The sequence below is a fragment of the Ips typographus genome, linkage group LG13 (genome assembly GCF_016097725.1).
Source record: "Ips typographus isolate SLU linkage group LG13, UJ_Ityp_2.0, whole genome shotgun sequence".
Taxonomy (NCBI): Eukaryota; Metazoa; Arthropoda; class Insecta; order Coleoptera; family Curculionidae; genus Ips; species Ips typographus.
In genome coordinates this window covers 288341-313378 of record NC_138434.1, presented here as the reverse complement: position 1 = coordinate 313378, position 25038 = coordinate 288341, and the positions used below count along the sequence as shown (strand labels likewise).

Sequence of the window (25038 nt, the reverse complement as noted above, 5' to 3'; positions counted from 1 at the left end):
ACCTGCTCTTTGGTATAATAAATCACACAACAAAACAAAATTGATATGTATTTAATGCTGCTGAGTAAATTTACAAAAGAAAATACCTAAATAAGCAATTTAAATCACAAAAGCAAGTTGTTAAAACAGCAACAATTCTGTTGTAAGTTAAAACACTGCTACATCATCACCAAACTGCAAGAACTTCCTAATAGTCTCCAGGATTGGACACACATTGCCTGCCTTTCGTCTCTTGCAAATTTTATGGATTGGGCTGTTAATGAGGACTCCTTTGAATGCACCTCCAGTGCTCCAGTGCTCTTTCCAGATAATTAAAATTGAATGTGGTTGTTCCCAAGCCAAAGTTTGATTGGTTTGTTTACCACCAAGTGTTGCAACACTAATTAATACACTTAAACAATCCTAAATTAAGTTTTTATTTCTTCTGTTTGTAGTTTTTGCTGTTTTTAAATTTTTTAAAATTCCTAACCTCAAAATGTTTAGCCGCCGACTGTCAGTTGAGACTGTGCCCTATGTTGCCACATCTTCCACGAGCAGATGTGAACCTAGTGTATTGTTTGTTGCACGGTGCAATCAATCGAATCGTGGGGGGATATTTTTGGGAAGCTTGAAATCTGCTCTATCTTTTGTTTTCTATGACATTTTGACGTAACTTGTCAAATAAGGGAGTAATTCAGGGTCAAAGCGACGTGTGTCAAAAAATATGTGATTTTATGGTGAAGGAACTTTGACGCCCTCTAGCGGCCAAACGGTGCAATCAATCGAGTCATGGGGGGATATTTTTGGAAAGATTGAAATCTGCTCTATCTTTTGTTTTCTATGACATTTTGACGTAACTTGTCAAATAAGGGAGTAATTCAGGGTCAAAGCGACGTGTGTCAAAAAATATGTGATTTTATGGTGAAGGAACTTTGACGCCCTCTAGCGGCCAAACGGTGCAATCAATCGAATCATGGGGGGATATTTTTGGAAAGCTTGAAATCTGCTCTATCTTTTGTTTTCTATGACATTTTGACGTAACTTGTCAAATAAGGGAGTAATTCAGGGTCAAAGCGACGAGTGTCACAAAATATGTTATTTTATGGTGAAGGAACTTTGAAGCCCTCTAGCGGCCAAACGGTGCAATCAATCGAATCATGGGGGGATATTTTTGAGAAGCTTGAAATCTGCTCTATCTTTTGTTTTCTATGACATTTTGACGTAACTTGTCAAATAAGGGAGTAATTCAGGGTCAAAGCGACGAGTGTCACAAAATATGTTATTTTATGGTGAAGGAACTTTGAAGCCCTCTAGCGGCCAAACGGTGCAATCAATCGAACCATGGGGCGATATTTTTGGGAAGCTTGAAATCTGCTCTATATTTTGTTTTCTATGACATTTTGACATAACTTGTCAAATAAGGGAGTAATTTAGGGTCAAAGCGACGAGTGTCAAAAAATATGTGATTTTATGGTGAATGAATTTTGACGCCCTTCAGCGGCCAAGCGGTATGACCAATCAACTCTAGGGGGGATATTTTTGGAAAGCTTGAAGTCTGCTCTATCTTTTGTTTTCTATGACATTTGTCAAACAAAGTCAAAGACTTGTCAAATAAAGGAGTAATTTAGGGTCAGAGCGACGTGTATCAAGAAATATGCTATTTTTACAAAAAGCGCATTTTTGGCAAATGTTTAATTTGCTCCAGTGCACAGCAAAGGGCATATTTATGCCAAAGGACCTTAAATTAGGTGAAATAAGTACAAAAATAGTATATTATTAACCAATGTTTTGACAGACAGAAGCTTTTATTGTAAGAGAGAAGATAAGGTCAATAAATGCTGTCTAAACCATGGATAATATAGCATTTTTTCCACTATTATATTATTTATACTAAATAGCCAGGATTGTTTGTATTGTCACCTAAAAATGCATGCACTTACTTATAATACATTGAATCATAAAAATTACAGGCTGTGCTGGTTATTGGTGTGGCTGATGGAGTATGCTAAAACAAAAAGGGTTGATATTAGAGATGACATAATAATAATTGTTAATATTCCAACTAGAGTGGAGAAAATTTGTTATTATAGAACCTACCTGGATTAAACGTATACGGACCAACACCAGATCTCCCCAGGTTGTTTATTAGTTTTCGGAACAACAAACCAATAGGACATATTTAATACAGTTAACAAAATGCCCAATGCAATGTGATTATACTGGCCACTATTCTTGCTGAAAATGGTGGTAATTTACTGACACTGAAGCCCTGAATGGGGGGGTTGAAAAGGATTGCGACTATGGTACAAGGACAACATACATCAATAGGAGTCAGAAGCTACCTACCAGCTTTTCTGGACAAAGTACTTCAACTTTTATCCCAACGATCCATTGACCGGTTTCTGCAAACTTGCTGTTGAACCAAGATCACTTCTACTCTAATATCTTACTCTTTTCCTATTTGTTTACCTAATAAAATATACTATTTTTACATTATAATCACCCAAATACTAAGCTAATTTTATTATTTACCTTTTGGTTGGGCCCACAACACTTTTTATAGATCCTGTTTCTGAAGCAGTGTTCAGAACAGACTCTGACAAATGTTTCTCAAGCTTGCTAAAAATGTTTAAAGTTAATTCCACCTTATAGGAAATAGACATTTTTAGCAGCAGTAGTACCTAAATGAATCCTAGTTTATAGGGTGGTTCAACATTTGTGGCTCTGATGTTGAAACTCTAGTCAAATTAAAGTTGACTACCTATAACTTCACTCCTAAAAATTTAAATAATATTAGACAAAACTATCTAATTTTATCACCTAAGTAATAACATAACATATGAAAAACAGGCCATTAAAGTTTACAGTTTTATTGAAAAATAGTATAGGTACCTATAATAAATATGTGAATATCAAAAAAAAAAGCTGGGGGTCGCTTAGGCGTGCGGAATCGTTCGTAGAGGGTTACTCACTTAGAAAAGCTCAAAAACTAAGGGCTGAACATAAAGTAACATTTATTGTAGCCATAAAATTATCACAAGTCATCTAGTCTCTGAACTATTCTAAAATTATTCAACCTAACCTAAGTCTTCTCTCTTCTCTAGGTTTTCTTGGCGGTCGGCCTCTTCTACCGGCAACCAAAATAATAGAGATATGGGAATTATTTTCGTTACAACAAAACGTAAACAAGAAATTACTAATTACCGCGGCGTTGCCATACCCGCTCCTACCATTTTAAATCAACATATTCCTTTTATAGCTGCACACTTCTATATTAGATTATTCGATGATATTGGTGAAAACTACTTATTTTTATTAATCACATTTCAAAACATAACATAGACTGCTTCAAAACATGGGTGATATGATGAGACTTGGCAACGTCGCAAATTGTCGTTCGCACCTCCGTTTTCCAAGACGCTCGCTTATTTTTAATTTTGTATCCTGGCGCGAGTTCACACACGTTTTGTTCCGGTCACTTTGACAGCTAATAACGTCAAAACCAGTCCGATTTCACTAGGCTTGATGGTACTCATTTTCGACTAATTTGGGGACGGCGAATCCATTCCAGCTGTCAAAATGACAGTAACTGTCACTCAATTCGAGACACTGGCGATTTGTGGAGATATCAAAAAAGTGATTTCACCAATGGATTGGGCGCCCCAAAATTAGCCAAAAACCACCCTTCACTCGTTTTGTTTTGATAAAAAACGCGCTTGAGATGCATTATTGTTAATCTGTCACTTTGACAGCTAATAACGTCAAAACCAGTCCGATTTCACTAATTTGGGGACGGGGAATCCATTCCAGCTGTCAAAATGCCAGTAGCTGTCACTCAATTCGAGACACTGGCGATTTGTGGAGATATCAAAAAAGTGATTTCACCAATGGATTGGGCGCCCCAAAATTAGCCAAAAACCACCCTTCACTCGATTTGTTTTGATAAAAAACGCGCTTGAGATGCATTATTGTTAATCTGTCACTTTGACAGCTAATAACGTCAAAACCAGTCCGATTTCACTAATTTGGGGACGGGGAATCCATTCCATCTGTCAAAATGACAGTAGCTGTCACTCAATTCGAGACACTGGCGATTTGTGGAGATATCAAAAAAGTGATTTCACCAATGGATTGGGCGCCCCAAAATTAGCCAAAAACCACCCTTCACTCGATTTGTTTTGATAAAAAACGCACTTGAGATGCATTATTGTTATTCTGTCACTTTGACAGCTAATAACGTCAAAACAAGTCCGATTTCACTAGGGTTGATGGTACTCATTTTCGACTAATTTGGGGACGGGGAATCCATTCCAGCTGTCAAAATGACAGTAGCTGTCACTTAGTTCGAGATCGGCCAAACGGTGTTATCAATCAACTCATGTGGGGATATTTTTTGTTTTCTATGATATGGTCCATTTTTTTCCCGTCGCGGTTACGTCATCATTTGCCTTGCTTGTCTATTACGTGCGTTCCGAGCGCGATAGAATTTTGACGTCATCGGCCGCCATTGTTGGCAAATTAATAGGTAGTAAACAAAGCGAAATGTTTTATTTTTGATGTAAATTTTACAATATTTCGATGTAACTACTGCGATACTAGATAGGTACCTAGATAATGTGTGTGTGTGTGTTGTGTGTGTATGTTTCGGGAAGAGAGTTTTGAAAATGCCACCCACCTACACTTTGCAACTATCAAGGGGCCCAGTGAAACATTCTGAAGGAAAACAGAAAAGAATGCCTTTTCTAATAAAAAATACACAATCACAATGAAACAGCCCATGCATATAGGTACCTATTTACTTAGTCCCAAGAACCAAGTTTATTCAAGCCAGTGGTTGTTTCTCAATCAAAGAAACATGGATGCTGACAAGGTGATTTACCTAATATTATCAAAAAGGAAGGCCCCTACCTTTTAATGAGCTGCTAATACTAAATAGCTTATGTTTCAGGTAGGTACCTTTCTGGAGTTTGCTTATCATGCTTTGAAAGGGTCCCATTATCAACGGCTGCTGTAAAAGACTCCTGGTGACTGAACAACGAAAGGTGTTTGAAGCAATGGTTATAATGGTGTTGTCAAAATCCATATGCAGAGTGTTGAAATATTTCAGGTAACATTAGAAAGATATAGGACATAGGTACCTAACTATGTTACTTAATATGTAAATTTGATCAAATGCCATTATTTTACAGAATTAGCCCCCCTTGCCTATACTTCTCTGACTACCTATAAGGCTAGAAACAGATGGTGCTACTGTTAAATACAGTATTTTACATCAGATAGGTAGTAGGTTAAATTACTATTTTAATTGTATTCATTATGAAATATACAAATAAAATTTTTAAGAAGAGTTTATTTTTTATCAAAAGTCTAGTTTTCTTCATAAAATTTGATAATTTACCTACCTGCTCTTTGGTATAATAAATCACACAACAAAACAAAATTGATATGTATTTAATGCTGCTGAGTAAATTTACAAAAGAAAATACCTAAATAAGCAATTTAAATCACAAAAGCAAGTTGTTAAAACAGCAACAATTCTGTTGTAAGTTAAAACACTGCTACATCATCACCAAACTGCAAGAACTTCCTAATAGTCTCCAGGATTGGACACACATTGCCTGCCTTTCGTCTCTTGCAAATTTTATGGATTGGGCTGTTAATGAGGACTCCTTTGAATGCACCTCCAGTGCTCCAGTGCTCTTTCCAGATAATTAAAATTGAATGTGGTTGTTCCCAAGCCAAAGTTTGATTGGTTTGTTTACCACCAAGTGTTGCAACACTAATTAATACACTTAAACAATCCTAAATTAAGTTTTTATTTCTTCTGTTTGTAGTTTTTGCTGTTTTTAAATTTTTTAAAATTCCTAACCTCAAAATGTTTAGCCGCCGACTGTCAGTTGAGACTGTGCCCTATGTTGCCACATCTTCCACGAGCAGATGTGAACCTAGTGTATTGTTTGTTGCACGGTGCAATCAATCGAATCGTGGGGGGATATTTTTGGGAAGCTTGAAATCTGCTCTATCTTTTGTTTTCTATGACATTTTGACGTAACTTGTCAAATAAGGGAGTAATTCAGGGTCAAAGCGACGTGTGTCAAAAAATATGTGATTTTATGGTGAAGGAACTTTGACGCCCTCTAGCGGCCAAACGGTGCAATCAATCGAGTCATGGGGGGATATTTTTGGAAAGATTGAAATCTGCTCTATCTTTTGTTTTCTATGACATTTTGACGTAACTTGTCAAATAAGGGAGTAATTCAGGGTCAAAGCGACGTGTGTCAAAAAATATGTGATTTTATGGTGAAGGAACTTTGACGCCCTCTAGCGGCCAAACGGTGCAATCAATCGAATCATGGGGGGATATTTTTGGAAAGCTTGAAATCTGCTCTATCTTTTGTTTTCTATGACATTTTGACGTAACTTGTCAAATAAGGGAGTAATTCAGGGTCAAAGCGACGAGTGTCACAAAATATGTTATTTTATGGTGAAGGAACTTTGAAGCCCTCTAGCGGCCAAACGGTGCAATCAATCGAATCATGGGGGGATATTTTTGAGAAGCTTGAAATCTGCTCTATCTTTTGTTTTCTATGACATTTTGACGTAACTTGTCAAATAAGGGAGTAATTCAGGGTCAAAGCGACGAGTGTCACAAAATATGTTATTTTATGGTGAAGGAACTTTGAAGCCCTCTAGCGGCCAAACGGTGCAATCAATCGAACCATGGGGCGATATTTTTGGGAAGCTTGAAATCTGCTCTATATTTTGTTTTCTATGACATTTTGACATAACTTGTCAAATAAGGGAGTAATTTAGGGTCAAAGCGACGAGTGTCAAAAAATATGTGATTTTATGGTGAATGAATTTTGACGCCCTTCAGCGGCCAAGCGGTATGACCAATCAACTCTAGGGGGGATATTTTTGGAAAGCTTGAAGTCTGCTCTATCTTTTGTTTTCTATGACATTTGTCAAACAAAGTCAAAGACTTGTCAAATAAAGGAGTAATTTAGGGTCAGAGCGACGTGTATCAAGAAATATGCTATTTTTACAAAAAGCGCATTTTTGGCAAATGTTTAATTTGCTCCAGTGCACAGCAAAGGGCATATTTATGCCAAAGGACCTTAAATTAGGTGAAATAAGTACAAAAATAGTATATTATTAACCAATGTTTTGACAGACAGAAGCTTTTATTGTAAGAGAGAAGATAAGGTCAATAAATGCTGTCTAAACCATGGATAATATAGCATTTTTTCCACTATTATATTATTTATACTAAATAGCCAGGATTGTTTGTATTGTCACCTAAAAATGCATGCACTTACTTATAATACATTGAATCATAAAAATTACAGGCTGTGCTGGTTATTGGTGTGGCTGATGGAGTATGCTAAAACAAAAAGGGTTGATATTAGAGATGACATAATAATAATTGTTAATATTCCAACTAGAGTGGAGAAAATTTGTTATTATAGAACCTACCTGGATTAAACGTATACGGACCAACACCAGATCTCCCCAGGTTGTTTATTAGTTTTCGGAACAACAAACCAATAGGACATATTTAATACAGTTAACAAAATGCCCAATGCAATGTGATTATACTGGCCACTATTCTTGCTGAAAATGGTGGTAATTTACTGACACTGAAGCCCTGAATGGGGGGGTTGAAAAGGATTGCGACTATGGTACAAGGACAACATACATCAATAGGAGTCAGAAGCTACCTACCAGCTTTTCTGGACAAAGTACTTCAACTTTTATCCCAACGATCCATTGACCGGTTTCTGCAAACTTGCTGTTGAACCAAGATCACTTCTACTCTAATATCTTACTCTTTTCCTATTTGTTTACCTAATAAAATATACTATTTTTACATTATAATCACCCAAATACTAAGCTAATTTTATTATTTACCTTTTGGTTGGGCCCACAACACTTTTTATAGATCCTGTTTCTGAAGCAGTGTTCAGAACAGACTCTGACAAATGTTTCTCAAGCTTGCTAAAAATGTTTAAAGTTAATTCCACCTTATAGGAAATAGACATTTTTAGCAGCAGTAGTACCTAAATGAATCCTAGTTTATAGGGTGGTTCAACATTTGTGGCTCTGATGTTGAAACTCTAGTCAAATTAAAGTTGACTACCTATAACTTCACTCCTAAAAATTTAAATAATATTAGACAAAACTATCTAATTTTATCACCTAAGTAATAACATAACATATGAAAAACAGGCCATTAAAGTTTACAGTTTTATTGAAAAATAGTATAGGTACCTATAATAAATATGTGAATATCAAAAAAAAAAAGCTGGGGGTCGCTTAGGCGTGCGGAATCGTTCGTAGAGGGTTACTCACTTAGAAAAGCTCAAAAACTAAGGGCTGAACATAAAGTAACATTTATTGTAGCCATAAAATTATCACAAGTCATCTAGTCTCTGAACTATTCTAAAATTATTCAACCTAACCTAAGTCTTCTCTCTTCTCTAGGTTTTCTTGGCGGTCGGCCTCTTCTACCGGCAACCAAAATAATAGAGATATGGGAATTATTTTCGTTACAACAAAACGTAAACAAGAAATTACTAATTACCGCGGCGTTGCCATACCCGCTCCTACCATTTTAAATCAACATATTCCTTTTATAGCTGCACACTTCTATATTAGATTATTCGATGATATTGGTGAAAACTACTTATTTTTATTAATCACATTTCAAAACATAACATAGACTGCTTCAAAACATGGGTGATATGATGAGACTTGGCAACGTCGCAAATTGTCGTTCGCACCTCCGTTTTCCAAGACGCTCGCTTATTTTTAATTTTGTATCCTGGCGCGAGTTCACACACGTTTTGTTCCGGTCACTTTGACAGCTAATAACGTCAAAACCAGTCCGATTTCACTAGGCTTGATGGTACTCATTTTCGACTAATTTGGGGACGGCGAATCCATTCCAGCTGTCAAAATGACAGTAACTGTCACTCAATTCGAGACACTGGCGATTTGTGGAGATATCAAAAAAGTGATTTCACCAATGGATTGGGCGCCCCAAAATTAGCCAAAAACCACCCTTCACTCGTTTTGTTTTGATAAAAAACGCGCTTGAGATGCATTATTGTTAATCTGTCACTTTGACAGCTAATAACGTCAAAACCAGTCCGATTTCACTAATTTGGGGACGGGGAATCCATTCCAGCTGTCAAAATGCCAGTAGCTGTCACTCAATTCGAGACACTGGCGATTTGTGGAGATATCAAAAAAGTGATTTCACCAATGGATTGGGCGCCCCAAAATTAGCCAAAAACCACCCTTCACTCGATTTGTTTTGATAAAAAACGCGCTTGAGATGCATTATTGTTAATCTGTCACTTTGACAGCTAATAACGTCAAAACCAGTCCGATTTCACTAATTTGGGGACGGGGAATCCATTCCAGCTGTCAAAATGCCAGTAGCTGTCACTCAATTCGAGACACTGGCGATTTGTGGAGATATCAAAAAAGTGATTTCACCCCCATGATTGGGCGCCCCAAAATTAGCCAAAAACCACCCTTCACTCGATTTGTTTTGATAAAAAACGCACTTGAGATGCATTATTGTTATTCTGTCACTTTGACAGCTAATAACGTCAAAACCAGTCCGATTTCACTAGGGTTGATGGTACTCATTTTCGACTAATTTGGGGACGGGGAATCCATTCCAGCTGTCAAAATGACAGTAGCTGTCACTTAGTTCGAGATCGGCCAAACGGCGTTATCAATCAACTCATGTGGGGATATTTTTTGTTTTCTATGATATGGTCCATTTTTTTCCCGTCGCGGTTACGTCATCATTTGCCTTTCTTGTCTATTACGTGCGTTCCGAGCGCGATAGAATTTTGACGTCATCGGCCGCCATTGTTGGCGAATTAATAGTAAACAAAGCGAAATGTTTTATTTTTTATGTCAATTTTACAATATTTCGATGTAACTACTGCGATACTAGATAGGTACCTAGATAATGTGTGTGTGTGTGTTGTGTGTGTATGTTTCGGGAAGAGAGTTTTGAAAATGCCACCCACCTACACTTTGCAACTATCAAGGGGCCCAGTGAAACATTCTGAAGGAAAACAGAAAAGAATGCCTTTTCTAATAAAAAACACACAATCACAATGAAACAGCCCATGCATATAGGTACCTATTTACTTAGTCCCAAGAACCAAGTTTATTCAAGCCAGTGGTTGTTTCTCAATCAAAGAAACATGGATGCTGACAAGGTGATTTACCTAATATTATCAAAAAGGAAGGCCCCTACCTTTTAATGAGCTGCTAATACTAAATAGCTTATGTTTCAGGTAGGTACCTTTCTGGAGTTTGCTTATCATGCTTTGAAAGGGTCCCATTATCAACGGCTGCTGTAAAAGACTCCTGGTGACTGAACAACGAAAGGTGTTTGAAGCAATGGTTATAATGGTGTTGTCAAAATCCATATGCAGAGTGTTGAAATATTTCAGGTAACATTAGAAAGATATAGGACATAGGTACCTAACTATGTTACTTAATATGTAAATTTGATCAAATGCCATTATTTTACAGAATTAGCCCCCCTTGCCTATACTTCTCTGACTACCTATAAGGCTAGAAACAGATGGTGCTACTGTTAAATACAGTATTTTACATCAGATAGGTAGTAGGTTAAATTACTATTTTAATTGTATTCATTATGAAATATACAAATAAAATTTTTAAGAAGAGTTTATTTTTTATCAAAAGTCTAGTTTTCTTCATAAAATTTGATAATTTACCTACCTGCTCTTTGGTATAATAAATCACACAACAAAACAAAATTGATATGTATTTAATGCTGCTGAGTAAATTTACAAAAGCAAATACCTAAATAAGCAATTTAAATCACAAAAGCAAGTTGTTAAAACAGCAACAATTCTGTTGTAAGTTAAAACACTGCTACATCATCACCAAACTGCAACAACTTCCTAATAGTCTCCAGGATTGGACACACATTGCCTGCCTTTCGTTTCTTGCAAATTTTATGGATTGGGCTGTTAATGAGGACTCCTTTGAATGCACCTCCAGTGCTCCAGTGCTCTTTCCAGATAATTAAAATTGAATGTGGTTGTTCCCAAGCCAAAGTTTGATTGGTTTGTTTACCACCAAGTGTTGCAACACTAATTAATAAACTTAAACAACCCTAAATTAACTTTTTATTTCTTCTGTTTGTAGTTTTTGCTGTTTTTAAATTTTTTAAAATTCCTAACCTCAAAATGTTTAGCCGCCGACTGTCAGTTGAGACTGTGCCCTATGTTGCCACATCTTCCACGAGCAGATGTGAACCTAGTGTATTGTTTGTTGCAGTAATACCTAAACGGACCGATTTTGAAAAAAAAGTATTTATTCATGTCTCTAAAAAGAGAAGGGTTCTCTCGCAACTTAAAGAGCACCTTGCGTGTCACCCTTTACGGGGCTGAACTAGACTCGCCCTCCCCCTACATTCATGCACACGACGGCAATTACTGCAGTATTGGCCCATCTCATCTGCGGGTAATATACCTTATTACCCCCAGATATCATCCGCCGCTTTATAGGTACCTTACTTACTTTATTTTTATAATAAACGAGGCTTACTTACTTGTGACGTGAAATTTGCTTTAAAATGAGGTGCAAGTCAATATTTTGACACAAAATTCAAAATGGCGGCCTCGAACTGTCAAAAAATACCACTTTTTTATTTGTCAAGTTACAGTTGACGTCTCGGTGTCATTTTATGTTAAAATGTCCCGGAAAAGACTCTGGTGCAGTCGGTTTTTTGATATCTCAAAAACTAACAGAGTTAGATCTAAAATTTAACATTTTAACTGACTGTGTTAATTGTGTAAAATTTCTTTGCCAGGAACTCGGCCGGATTAAGAGACATGAAATCTGACTGAAAAATATTTACAATATAATATGTGATATTATGGTAAAGGAAATTTGACGCCTTCTAGCGTCCAAACGGTGTTATCAATCAGCTGATGGGGGGACATTTTTAGAAAGCTTGAAATCTGCTCTATCGTTTGTTTTCTATGATATTTTGACGTAACTTGTCAAATAAGAGAGTTATTTAGGGTCAAAGCAAGGTGTGTCCCAAAATATGTGATTTTAGGGTGAAAGAATTTTGACGCGTTCTAGCGTCCAAACGGTGTTATCAATCAGCTCAAGGGGGGACATTTTTAGAAAGCTTGAAATCTGCTCTATCTTTTGTTTTCTATGACATTTTGACGTAACTTGTCAAATAAGAGAGTTATTTAGGGTCAAAGCAAGGTGTGTCCCAAAATATGTGATTTTAGGGTAAAAGAATTTTGACGCGTTCTAGCGTCCAAAAAAAATTCGAAAAATGCCATTTTTTGTCGAAATTTTCAATTTTTTTATTTTGCTCTATAAGGGTTCCAATGCACAGCAAAGGGCATATTTATACAAAAGAACCTTAAATTAGGTGAAATAAGCACAAAAAAAGCACTTTAAAATTTTTCAATTTTCAAAAAAATTGAAAGAATGGGGGGGTATTAGAGAGGTTTTTTAGGTACTTTTTGAAATTCAATATCTCGGTAACGGGAGGAGCTACAGAGGCCATTTTTAACCCATTTTGTAGTATTTTTTATGCTTTTTCGAATGGCGTTGGAACGAATTTTCTGCGAATTTAAATAAAAGAGCTACGATTTTTCAAAAAGTCTGAAAATTCAATTTTTGTCAAAAGTGCAATTTTGGCAAATTTTTATTTTGCTCTATAAGGGTTCCAATGCACAGCAAAGGGCATATTTATACAAAAGAACATTAAATTAGGTGAAATAAGCACAAAAAAAGCACTTTAAAATTTTTCACTTTTCAAAAAAATTGAAAGAATGGGGGGGTATTAGAGAGGTTTTTTAGGTACTTTTTGAAATTCAATATCTCGGTAACGGGAGGAGCTACAGAGGCCATTCTTAACCCATTTTGTAGTATTTTTTATGCTTTTTCGAATGGCGTTGGAACGAATTTTCTGCGAATTTAAATAAAAGAGCTACGATTTTTCAAAAAGTCTGAAAATTCAATTTTTGTCAAAAGTGCAATTTTGGCAAATTTTTATTTTGCTCCATAAGGGTTCTAATGCACAGCAAAGGATATATTTATACCAAAGGACCTCAAATTAAGGGAAATAACCACTTTGAACCTTTCAGAAATTCGAAAAATGCCATTTTTTGTCAAAATTTTCAATTTTTTTTTTTGTTCCATAAGGGTTCCAATGCACAGCAAAGGGCATATTTATACAAAAGAACCTTAAATTAGGTGAAATAAGCACAAAAAAAGCACTTTAAAATTTTTCAATTTTCAAAAAAATTGAAAGAATGGGGGGGTATTAGAGAGGTTTTTTAGGTACTTTTTGAAATTCAATATCTCGGTAACGGGAGGAGCTACAGAGGCCATTTTTAACCCATTTTGTAGTATTTTTTATGCTTTTTCGAATGGCGTTGGAACGAATTTCCTGCGAATTTAAATAAAAGAGCTACGATTTTTTCGCAATATACGGATACCACAAAACGTAAACAAGACAAGAAATTACTAATTAGCGCGGCGTTGCCATACCCGCTCCTACCATTTTAAATCAACATATTCCTTTTATAGCTGCACACTTCTATATTAGATTATTCGATGATATTGGTGAAAACTACTTATTTTTATTAATCACATTTCAAAACATAACATAGACTGCTTCAAAACATGGGTGATATGATGAGACTTGGCAACGTCGCAAATTGTCGTTCGCACCTCCGTTTTCCAAGACGCTCGCTTATTTTTAATTTTGTATCCTGGCGCGAGTTCACACACGTTTTGTTCCGGTCACTTTGACAGCTAATAACGTCAAACCCAGTCCGATTTCACTAGGCTTGATGGTACTCATTTTCAACTAATTTGGGGACGGCGAATCCATTCCAGCTGTCAAAATGACAGTAACTGTCACTCAATTCGAGACACTGGCGATTTGTGGAGATATCAAAAAAGTGATTTCACCAATGGATTGGGCGCCCCAAAATTAGCCAAAAACCACCCTTCACTCGTTTTGTTTTGATAAAAAACGCGTTTGAGATGCATTATTGTTAATCTGTCACTTTGACAGCTAATAACGTCAAAACCAGTCCGATTTCACTAATTTGGGGACGGGGAATCCATTCCATCTGTCAAAATGACAGTAGCTGTCACTCAATTCGAGACACTGGCGATTTGTGGAGATATCAAAGAAGTGATTTCACCAATGGATTGGGCGCCCCAAAATTAGCCAAAAACCACCCTTCACTCGATTTGTTTTGATAAAAAACGCACTTGAGATGCATTATTGTTATTCTGTCACTTTGACAGCTAATAACGTCAAAACAAGTCCGATTTCACTAGGGTTGATGGTACTCATTTTCGACTAATTTGGGGACGGGGAATCCATTCCAGCTGTCAAAATGACAGTAGCTGTCACTTAGTTCGAGATCGGCCAAACGGTGTTATCAATCAACTCATGTGGGGATATTTTTTGTTTTCTATGATATGGTCCATTTTTTTCCCGTCGCGGTTACGTCATCATTTGCCTTGCTTGTCTATTACGTGCGTTCCGAGCGCGATAGAATTTTGACGTCATCGGCCGCCATTGTTGGCAAATTAATAGGTAGTAAACAAAGCGAAATGTTTTATTTTTGATGTAAATTTTACAATATTTCGATGTAACTACTGCGATACTAGATAGGTACCTAGATAATGTGTGTGTGTGTGTTGTGTGTGTATGTTTCGGGAAGAGAGTTTTGAAAATGCCACCCACCTACACTTTGCAACTATCAAGGGGCCCAGTGAAACATTCTGAAGGAAAACAGAAAAGAATGCCTTTTCTAATAAAAAATACACAATCACAATGAAACAGCCCATGCATATAGGTACCTATTTACTTAGTCCCAAGAACCAAGTTTATTCAAGCCAGTGGTTGTTTCTCAATCAAAGAAACATGGATGCTGACAAGGTGATTTACCTAATATTATCAAAAAGGAAGGCCCCTACCTTTTAATGAGCTGCTAATACTAAATAGCTTATGTTTCAGGTAGGTACCTTTCTGGAGTTTGCTTATCATGCTTTGAAAGGGTCCCATTATCAACGGCTGCTGTAAAAGACTCCTGGTGACTGAACAACGAAAGGTGTTTGAAGCAATGGTTATAATGGTGTTGTCAAAATCCATATGCAGAGTGTTGAAATATTTCAGGTAACATTAGAAAGATATAGGACATAGGTACCTAACTATGTTACTTAATATGTAAATTTGATCAAATGCCATTATTTTACAGAATTAGCCCCCCTTGCCTATACTTCTCTGACTACCTATAAGGCTAGAAACAGATGGTGCTACTGTTAAATACAGTATTTTACATCAGATAGGTAGTAGGTTAAATTACTATTTTAATTGTATTCATTATGAAATATACAAATAAAATTTTTAAGAAGAGTTTATTTTTTATCAAAAGTCTAGTTTTCTTCATAAAATTTGATAATTTACCTACCTGCTCTTTGGTATAATAAATCACACAACAAAACAAAATTGATATGTATTTAATGCTGCTGAGTAAATTTACAAAAGAAAATACCTAAATAAGCAATTTAAATCACAAAAGCAAGTTGTTAAAACAGCAACAATTCTGTTGTAAGTTAAAACACTGCTACATCATCACCAAACTGCAAGAACTTCCTAATAGTCTCCAGGATTGGACACACATTGCCTGCCTTTCGTCTCTTGCAAATTTTATGGATTGGGCTGTTAATGAGGACTCCTTTGAATGCACCTCCAGTGCTCCAGTGCTCTTTCCAGATAATTAAAATTGAATGTGGTTGTTCCCAAGCCAAAGTTTGATTGGTTTGTTTACCACCAAGTGTTGCAACACTAATTAATACACTTAAACAATCCTAAATTAAGTTTTTATTTCTTCTGTTTGTAGTTTTTGCTGTTTTTAAATTTTTTAAAATTCCTAACCTCAAAATGTTTAGCCGCCGACTGTCAGTTGAGACTGTGCCCTATGTTGCCACATCTTCCACGAGCAGATGTGAACCTAGTGTATTGTTTGTTGCACGGTGCAATCAATCGAATCGTGGGGGGATATTTTTGGGAAGCTTGAAATCTGCTCTATCTTTTGTTTTCTATGACATTTTGACGTAACTTGTCAAATAAGGGAGTAATTCAGGGTCAAAGCGACGTGTGTCAAAAAATATGTGATTTTATGGTGAAGGAACTTTGACGCCCTCTAGCGGCCAAACGGTGCAATCAATCGAGTCATGGGGGGATATTTTTGGAAAGATTGAAATCTGCTCTATCTTTTGTTTTCTATGACATTTTGACGTAACTTGTCAAATAAGGGAGTAATTCAGGGTCAAAGCGACGTGTGTCAAAAAATATGTGATTTTATGGTGAAGGAACTTTGACGCCCTCTAGCGGCCAAACGGTGCAATCAATCGAATCATGGGGGGATATTTTTGGAAAGCTTGAAATCTGCTCTATCTTTTGTTTTCTATGACATTTTGACGTAACTTGTCAAATAAGGGAGTAATTCAGGGTCAAAGCGACGAGTGTCACAAAATATGTTATTTTATGGTGAAGGAACTTTGAAGCCCTCTAGCGGCCAAACGGTGCAATCAATCGAATCATGGGGGGATATTTTTGAGAAGCTTGAAATCTGCTCTATCTTTTGTTTTCTATGACATTTTGACGTAACTTGTCAAATAAGGGAGTAATTCAGGGTCAAAGCGACGAGTGTCACAAAATATGTTATTTTATGGTGAAGGAACTTTGAAGCCCTCTAGCGGCCAAACGGTGCAATCAATCGAACCATGGGGCGATATTTTTGGGAAGCTTGAAATCTGCTCTATATTTTGTTTTCTATGACATTTTGACATAACTTGTCAAATAAGGGAGTAATTTAGGGTCAAAGCGACGAGTGTCAAAAAATATGTGATTTTATGGTGAATGAATTTTGACGCCCTTCAGCGGCCAAGCGGTATGACCAATCAACTCTAGGGGGGATATTTTTGGAAAGCTTGAAGTCTGCTCTATCTTTTGTTTTCTATGACATTTGTCAAACAAAGTCAAAGACTTGTCAAATAAAGGAGTAATTTAGGGTCAGAGCGACGTGTATCAAGAAATATGCTATTTTTACAAAAAGCGCATTTTTGGCAAATGTTTAATTTGCTCCAGTGCACAGCAAAGGGCATATTTATGCCAAAGGACCTTAAATTAGGTGAAATAAGTACAAAAATAGTATATTATTAACCAATGTTTTGACAGACAGAAGCTTTTATTGTAAGAGAGAAGATAAGGTCAATAAATGCTGTCTAAACCATGGATAATATAGCATTTTTTCCACTATTATATTATTTATACTAAATAGCCAGGATTGTTTGTATTGTCACCTAAAAATGCATGCACTTACTTATAATACATTGAATCATAAAAATTACAGGCTGTGCTGGTTATTGGTGTGGCTGATGGAGTATGCTAAAACAAAAAGGGTTGATATTAGAGATGACATAATAATAATTGTTAATATTCCAACTAGAGTGGAGAAAATTTGTTATTATAGAACCTACCTGGATTAAACGTATACGGACCAACACCAGATCTCCCCAGGTTGTTTATTAGTTTTCGGAACAACAAACCAATAGGACATATTTAATACAGTTAACAAAATGCCCAATGCAATGTGATTATACTGGCCACTATTCTTGCTGAAAATGGTGGTAATTTACTGACACTGAAGCCCTGAATGGGGGGGTTGAAAAGGATTGCGACTATGGTACAAGGACAACATACATCAATAGGAGTCAGAAGCTACCTACCAGCTTTTCTGGACAAAGTACTTCAACTTTTATCCCAACGATCCATTGACCGGTTTCTGCAAACTTGCTGTTGAACCAAGATCACTTCTACTCTAATATCTTACTCTTTTCCTATTTGTTTACCTAATAAAATATACTATTTTTACATTATAATCACCCAAATACTAAGCTAATTTTATTATTTACCTTTTGGTTGGGCCCACAACACTTTTTATAGATCCTGTTTCTGAAGCAGTGTTCAGAACAGACTCTGACAAATGTTTCTCAAGCTTGCTAAAAATGTTTAAAGTTAATTCCACCTTATAGGAAATAGACATTTTTAGCAGCAGTAGTACCTAAATGAATCCTAGTTTATAGGGTGGTTCAACATTTGTGGCTCTGATGTTGAAACTCTAGTCAAATTAAAGTTGACTACCTATAACTTCACTCCTAAAAATTTAAATAATATTAGACAAAACTATCTAATTTTATCACCTAAGTAATAACATAACATATGAAAAACAGGCCATTAAAGTTTACAGTTTTATTGAAAAATAGTATAGGTACCTATAATAAATATGTGAATATCAAAAAAAAAAGCTGGGGGTCGCTTAGGCGTGCGGAATCGTTCGTAGAGGGTTACTCACTTAGAAAAGCTCAAAAACTAAGGGCTGAACATAAAGTAACATTTATTGTAGCCATAAAATTATCACAAGTCATCTAGTCTCTGAACTATTCTAAAATTATTCAACCTAACCTAAGTCTTCTCTCTTCTCTAGGTTTTCTTGGCGGTCGGCCTCTTCTACCGGCAACCAAAATAATAGAGATATGGGAATTATTTTCGTTACAACAAAACGTAAACAAGAAATTACTAATTACCGCGGCGTTGCCATACCCGCTCCTACCATTTTAAATCAACATATTCCTTTTATAGCTGCACACTTCTATATTAGATTATTCGATGATATTGGTGAAAACTACTTATTTTTATTAATCACATTTCAAAACATAACATAGACTGCTTCAAAACATGGGTGATATGATGAGACTTGGCAACGTCGCAAATTGTCGTTCGCACCTCCGTTTTCCAAGACGCTCGCTTATTTTTAATTTTGTATCCTGGCGCGAGTTCACACACGTTTTGTTCCGGTCACTTTGACAGCTAATAACGTCAAAACCAGTCCGATTTCACTAGGCTTGATGGTACTCATTTTCGACTAATTTGGGGACGGCGAATCCATTCCAGCTGTCAAAATGACAGTAACTGTCACTCAATTCGAGACACTGGCGATTTGTGGAGATATCAAAAAAGTGATTTCACCAATGGATTGGGCGCCCCAAAATTAGCCAAAAACCACCCTTCACTCGTTTTGTTTTGATAAAAAACGCGCTTGAGATGCATTATTGTTAATCTGTCACTTTGACAGCTAATAACGTCAAAACCAGTCCGATTTCACTAATTTGGGGACGGGGAATCCATTCCAGCTGTCAAAATGCCAGTAGCTGTCACTCAATTCGAGACACTGGCGATTTGTGGAGATATCAAAAAAGTGATTTCACCAATGGATTGGGCGCCCCAAAATTAGCCAAAAACCACCCTTCACTCGATTTGTTTTGATAAAAAACGCGCTTGAGATGCATTATTGTTAATCTGTCACTTTGACAGCTAATAACGTCAAAACCAGTCCGATTTCACTAATTTGGGGACGGGGAATCCATTCCAGCTGTCAAAATGACAGTAGCTGTCACTCAATTCGAGACACTGGCGATTTGTGGAGATATCAAAAAAGTGATTTCACCCCCATGATTGGGCGCCCCAAAATTAGCCAAAAACCACCCTTCACTCGATTTGTTTTGATAAAAAACGCACTTGAGATGCATTATTGTTATTCTGTCACTTTGACAGCTAATAACGTCAAAACCAGTCCGATTTCACTAGGGTTGATGGTACTCATTTTCGACTAATTTGGGGACGGGGAATCCATTCCAGCTGTCAAAATGACAGTAGCTGTCACTTAGTTCGAGATCGGCCAAACGGCGTTATCAATCAACTCATGTGGGGATATTTTTTGGGGTCTTGTGAACAATAACTAACCATGAATTTACTACGACGAGATGCTTTGTCCGCTGTTGCCATCTAAGTGATCAGTCACTTGGTTAGCATAGGTTCACCTAAGCATTTTTTTTAATAATATTTAAAAAATAACCATTACAGCATAACCATGTTTTTGATTACTCTATGTGATCGGCCACTAGGTTAGCATAGGTTCACATATTCTCATATTCATTCTTTTTTCAAAACACTTCTACAATTTTTAAGAATGATGTAATATTTGATTTCAGACTACGCGTGCGATTTGGCAACAGCGCAGACGAACTTTCCAAATCAGCTGATCAAATTCCACAAAATGCTTGTAAAATCATGGATTTTTTGAACGATTTTGTGACAAAAATTGTGGATCGTTCGCATTTTTTCTTTTTTATCTGTACTATATAGGACGTAACCTAACCCAAAAAAAAAAAATTGACTCAAAATTCGTGGTTAGCTATTCTTCACAAGACCCTATTTTTTGTTTTCTATGATATGGTCCATTTTTTTCCCGTCGCGGTTACGTCATCATTTGCCTTTCTTGTCTATTACGTGCGTTCCGAGCGCGATAGAATTTTGACGTCATCGGCCGCCATTGTTGGCGAATTAATAGTAAACAAAGCGAAATGTTTTATTTTTTATGTCAATTTTACAATATTTCGATGTAACTACTGCGATACTAGATAGGTACCTAGATAATGTGTGTGTGTGTGTGTGTATGTTTCGGGAAGAGAGTTTTGAAAATGCCACCCACCTACACTTTGCAACTATCAAGGGGCCCAGTGAAACATTCTGAAGGAAAACAGAAAAGAATGCCTTTTCTAATAAAAAACACACAATCACAATGAAACAGCCCATGCATATAGGTACCTATTTACTTAGTCCCAAGAACCAAGTTTATTCAAGCCAGTGGTTGTTTCTCAATCAAAGAAACATGGATGCTGACAAGGTGATTTACCTAATATTATCAAAAAGGAAGGCCCCTACCTTTTAATGAGCTGCTAATACTAAATAGCTTATGTTTCAGGTAGGTACCTTTCTGGAGTTTGCTTATCATGCTTTGAAAGGGTCCCATTATCAACGGCTGCTGTAAAAGACTCCTGGTGACTGAACAACGAAAGGTGTTTGAAGCAATGGTTATAATGGTGTTGTCAAAATCCATATGCAGAGTGTTGAAATATTTCAGGTAACATTAGAAAGATATAGGACATAGGTACCTAACTATGTTACTTAATATGTAAATTTGATCAAATGCCATTATTTTACAGAATTAGCCCCCCTTGCCTATACTTCTCTGACTACCTATAAGGCTAGAAACAGATGGTGCTACTGTTAAATACAGTATTTTACATCAGATAGGTAGTAGGTTAAATTACTATTTTAATTGTATTCATTATGAAATATACAAATAAAATTTTTAAGAAGAGTTTATTTTTTATCAAAAGTCTAGTTTTCTTCATAAAATTTGATAATTTACCTACCTGCTCTTTGGTATAATAAATCACACAACAAAACAAAATTGATATGTATTTAATGCTGCTGAGTAAATTTACAAAAGCAAATACCTAAATAAGCAATTTAAATCACAAAAGCAAGTTGTTAAAACAGCAACAATTCTGTTGTAAGTTAAAACACTGCTACATCATCACCAAACTGCAACAACTTCCTAATAGTCTCCAGGATTGGACACACATTGCCTGCCTTTCGTTTCTTGCAAATTTTATGGATTGGGCTGTTAATGAGGACTCCTTTGAATGCACCTCCAGTGCTCCAGTGCTCTTTCCAGATAATTAAAATTGAATGTGGTTGTTCCCAAGCCAAAGTTTGATTGGTTTGTTTACCACCAAGTGTTGCAACACTAATTAATAAACTTAAACAACCCTAAATTAACTTTTTATTTCTTCTGTTTGTAGTTTTTGCTGTTTTTAAATTTTTTAAAATTCCTAACCTCAAAATGTTTAGCCGCCGACTGTCAGTTGAGACTGTGCCCTATGTTGCCACATCTTCCACGAGCAGATGTGAACCTAGTGTATTGTTTGTTGCAGTAATACCTAAACGGACCGATTTTGAAAAAAAAGTATTTATTCATGTCTCTAAAAAGAGAAGGGTTCTCTCGCAACTTAAAGAGCACCTTGCGTGTCACCCTTTACGGGGCTGAACTAGACTCGCCCTCCCCCTACATTCATGCACACGACGGCAATTACTGCAGTATTGGCCCATCTCATCTGCGGGTAATATACCTTATTACCCCCAGATATCATCCGCCGCTTTATAGGTACCTTACTTACTTTATTTTTATAATAAACGAGGCTTACTTACTTGTGACGTGAAATTTGCTTTAAAATGAGGTGCAAGTCAATATTTTGACACAAAATTCAAAATGGCGGCCTCGAACTGTCAAAAAATACCACTTTTTTATTTGTCAAGTTACAGTTGACGTCTCGGTGTCATTTTATGTTAAAATGTCCCGGAAAAGACTCTGGTGCAGTCGGTTTTTTGATATCTCAAAAACTAACAGAGTTAGATCTAAAATTTAACATTTTAACTGACTGTGTTAATTGTGTAAAATTTCTTTGCCAGGAACTCGGCCGGATTAAGAGACATGAAATCTGACTGAAAAATATTTACAATATAATATGTGATATTATGGTAAAGGAAATTTGACGCCTTCTAGCGTCCAAACGGTGTTATCAATCAGCTGATGGGGGGACATTTTTAGAAAGCTTGAAATCTGCTCTATCGTTTGTTTTCTATGATATTTTGACGTAACTTGTCAAATAAGAGAGTTATTTAGGGTCAAAGCAAGGTGTGTCCCAAAATATGTGATTTTAGGGTGAAAGAATTTTGACGCGTTCTAGCGTCCAAACGGTGTTATCAATCAGCTCAAGGGGGGACATTTTTAGAAAGCTTGAAATCTGCTCTATCTTTTGTTTTCTATGACATTTTGACGTAACTTGTCAAATAAGAGAGTTATTTAGGGTCAAAGCAAGGTGTGTCCCAAAATATGTGATTTTAGGGTAAAAGAATTTTGACGCGTTCTAGCGTCCAAAAAAAATTCGAAAAATGCCATTTTTTGTCGAAATTTTCAATTTTTTTATTTTGCTCTATAAGGGTTCCAATGCACAGCAAAGGGCATATTTATACAAAAGAACCTTAAATTAGGTGAAATAAGCACAAAAAAAGCACTTTAAAATTTTTCAATTTTCAAAAAAATTGAAAGAATGGGGGGGTATTAGAGAGGTTTTTTAGGTACTTTTTGAAATTCAATATCTCGGTAACGGGAGGAGCTACAGAGGCCATTTTTAACCCATTTTGTAGTATTTTTTATGCTTTTTCGAATGGCGTTGGAACGAATTTTCTGCGAATTTAAATAAAAGAGCAAGGTTTTTTCAAAAAGTCTGAAAATTCAATTTTTGTCAAAAGTGCAATTTTGGCAAATTTTTATTTTGCTCTATAAGGGTTCCAATGCACAGCAAAGGGCATATTTATACAAAAGAACATTAAATTAGGTGAAATAAGCACAAAAAAAGCACTTTAAAATTTTTCACTTTTCAAAAAAATTGAAAGAATGGGGGGGTATTAGAGAGGTTTTTTAGGTACTTTTTGAAATTCAATATCTCGGTAACGGGAGGAGCTACAGAGGCCATTCTTAACCCATTTTGTAGTATTTTTTATGCTTTTTCGAATGGCGTTGGAACGAATTTTCTGCGAATTTAAATAAAAGAGCTACGATTTTTCAAAAAGTCTGAAAATTCAATTTTTGTCAAAAGTGCAATTTTGGCAAATTTTTATTTTGCTCCATAAGGGTTCTAATGCACAGCAAAGGATATATTTATACCAAAGGACCTCAAATTAAGGGAAATAACCACTTTGAACCTTTCAGAAATTCGAAAAATGCCATTTTTTGTCAAAATTTTCAATTTTTTTTTTTGTTCCATAAGGGTTCCAATGCACAGCAAAGGGCATATTTATACAAAAGAACCTTAAATTAGGTGAAATAAGCACAAAAAAAGCACTTTAAAATTTTTCAATTTTCAAAAAAATTGAAAGAATGGGGGGGTATTAGAGAGGTTTTTTAGGTACTTTTTGAAATTCAATATCTCGGTAACGGGAGGAGCTACAGAGGCCATTTTTAACCCATTTTGTAGTATTTTTTATGCTTTTTCGAATGGCGTTGGAACGAATTTCCTGCGAATTTAAATAAAAGAGCTACGATTTTTTCGCAATATACGGATACCACAAAACGTAAACAAGACAAGAAATTACTAATTAGCGCGGCGTTGCCATACCCGCTCCTACCATTTTAAATCAACATATTCCTTTTATAGCTGCACACTTCTATATTAGATTATTCGATGATATTGGTGAAAACTACTTATTTTTATTAATCACATTTCAAAACATAACATAGACTGCTTCAAAACATGGGTGATATGATGAGACTTGGCAACGTCGCAAATTGTCGTTCGCACCTCCGTTTTCCAAGACGCTCGCTTATTTTTAATTTTGTATCCTGGCGCGAGTTCACACACGTTTTGTTCCGGTCACTTTGACAGCTAATAACGTCAAACCCAGTCCGATTTCACTAGGCTTGATGGTACTCATTTTCAACTAATTTGGGGACGGCGAATCCATTCCAGCTGTCAAAATGACAGTAACTGTCACTCAATTCGAGACACTGGCGATTTGTGGAGATATCAAAAAAGTGATTTCACCAATGGATTGGGCGCCCCAAAATTAGCCAAAAACCACCCTTCACTCGTTTTGTTTTGATAAAAAACGCGTTTGAGATGCATTATTGTTAATCTGTCACTTTGACAGCTAATAACGTCAAAACCAGTCCGATTTCACTAATTTGGGGACGGGGAATCCATTCCATCTGTCAAAATGACAGTAGCTGTCACTCAATTCGAGACACTGGCGATTTGTGGAGATATCAAAGAAGTGATTTCACCAATGGATTGGGCGCCCCAAAATTAGCCAAAAACCACCCTTCACTCGATTTGTTTTGATAAAAAACGCACTTGAGATGCATTATTGTTATTCTGTCACTTTGACAGCTAATAACGTCAAAACAAGTCCGATTTCACTAGGGTTGATGGTACTCATTTTCGACTAATTTGGGGACGGGGAATCCA

The 25038-nt window shown here is 36.2% G+C and overlaps 4 long non-coding RNA genes across 12 annotated transcripts; 1 reads left to right on the top strand and 3 right to left on the bottom strand.

The window, feature by feature from the left end:
- Nucleotides 1-1750: 1750 nt before the first annotated feature.
- On the bottom strand, nucleotides 1751-3443 carry LOC145737123 (uncharacterized). Of its 4 annotated transcripts, none has more exons than XR_014180258.1 (4): nucleotides 2872-3429; nucleotides 2512-2754; nucleotides 2077-2448; nucleotides 1751-1984 (listed from the first exon to the last, which is right to left on the bottom strand). It is a non-coding gene; the product is annotated as an uncharacterized LOC145737123 (long non-coding RNA). The 4 variants fall into 4 exon arrangements; XR_014180257.1 differs by having other exon boundaries at nucleotides 1751-2448; nucleotides 2512-2598; nucleotides 2661-2754; XR_014180259.1 differs by having other exon boundaries at nucleotides 1751-2461; nucleotides 2872-3443.
- A 3686-nt stretch (nucleotides 3444-7129) lies between these two features.
- LOC145737098 (uncharacterized) lies at nucleotides 7130-8830 on the bottom strand. Of its 3 annotated transcripts, none has more exons than XR_014180232.1 (4): nucleotides 8251-8830; nucleotides 8040-8133; nucleotides 7891-7977; nucleotides 7130-7827 (listed from the first exon to the last, which is right to left on the bottom strand). It is a non-coding gene; the product is annotated as an uncharacterized LOC145737098 (long non-coding RNA). The 3 variants fall into 3 exon arrangements; XR_014180233.1 differs by having other exon boundaries at nucleotides 7130-7363; nucleotides 7456-7827; nucleotides 7891-8133; nucleotides 8251-8814; XR_014180231.1 differs by having other exon boundaries at nucleotides 7891-8133; nucleotides 8251-8826.
- Nucleotides 8831-17257: 8427 nt separating this feature from the next.
- LOC145737118 (uncharacterized) lies at nucleotides 17258-18944 on the bottom strand. 4 transcript variants are annotated; one of them, XR_014180241.1, is made up of 4 exons: nucleotides 18379-18931; nucleotides 18019-18261; nucleotides 17584-17955; nucleotides 17258-17491 (listed from the first exon to the last, which is right to left on the bottom strand). It is a non-coding gene; the product is annotated as an uncharacterized LOC145737118 (long non-coding RNA). The 4 variants fall into 4 exon arrangements; XR_014180240.1 differs by having other exon boundaries at nucleotides 17258-17955; nucleotides 18019-18105; nucleotides 18168-18261; XR_014180242.1 differs by having other exon boundaries at nucleotides 17258-17968; nucleotides 18379-18944.
- A 931-nt stretch (nucleotides 18945-19875) lies between these two features.
- Nucleotides 19876-21324, top strand: LOC145737087 (uncharacterized). Its single transcript, XR_014180221.1, has 2 exons — nucleotides 19876-19977; nucleotides 20155-21324. It is a non-coding gene; the product is annotated as an uncharacterized LOC145737087 (long non-coding RNA).
- The last annotated feature ends 3714 nt before the right edge of the window (nucleotides 21325-25038 follow it).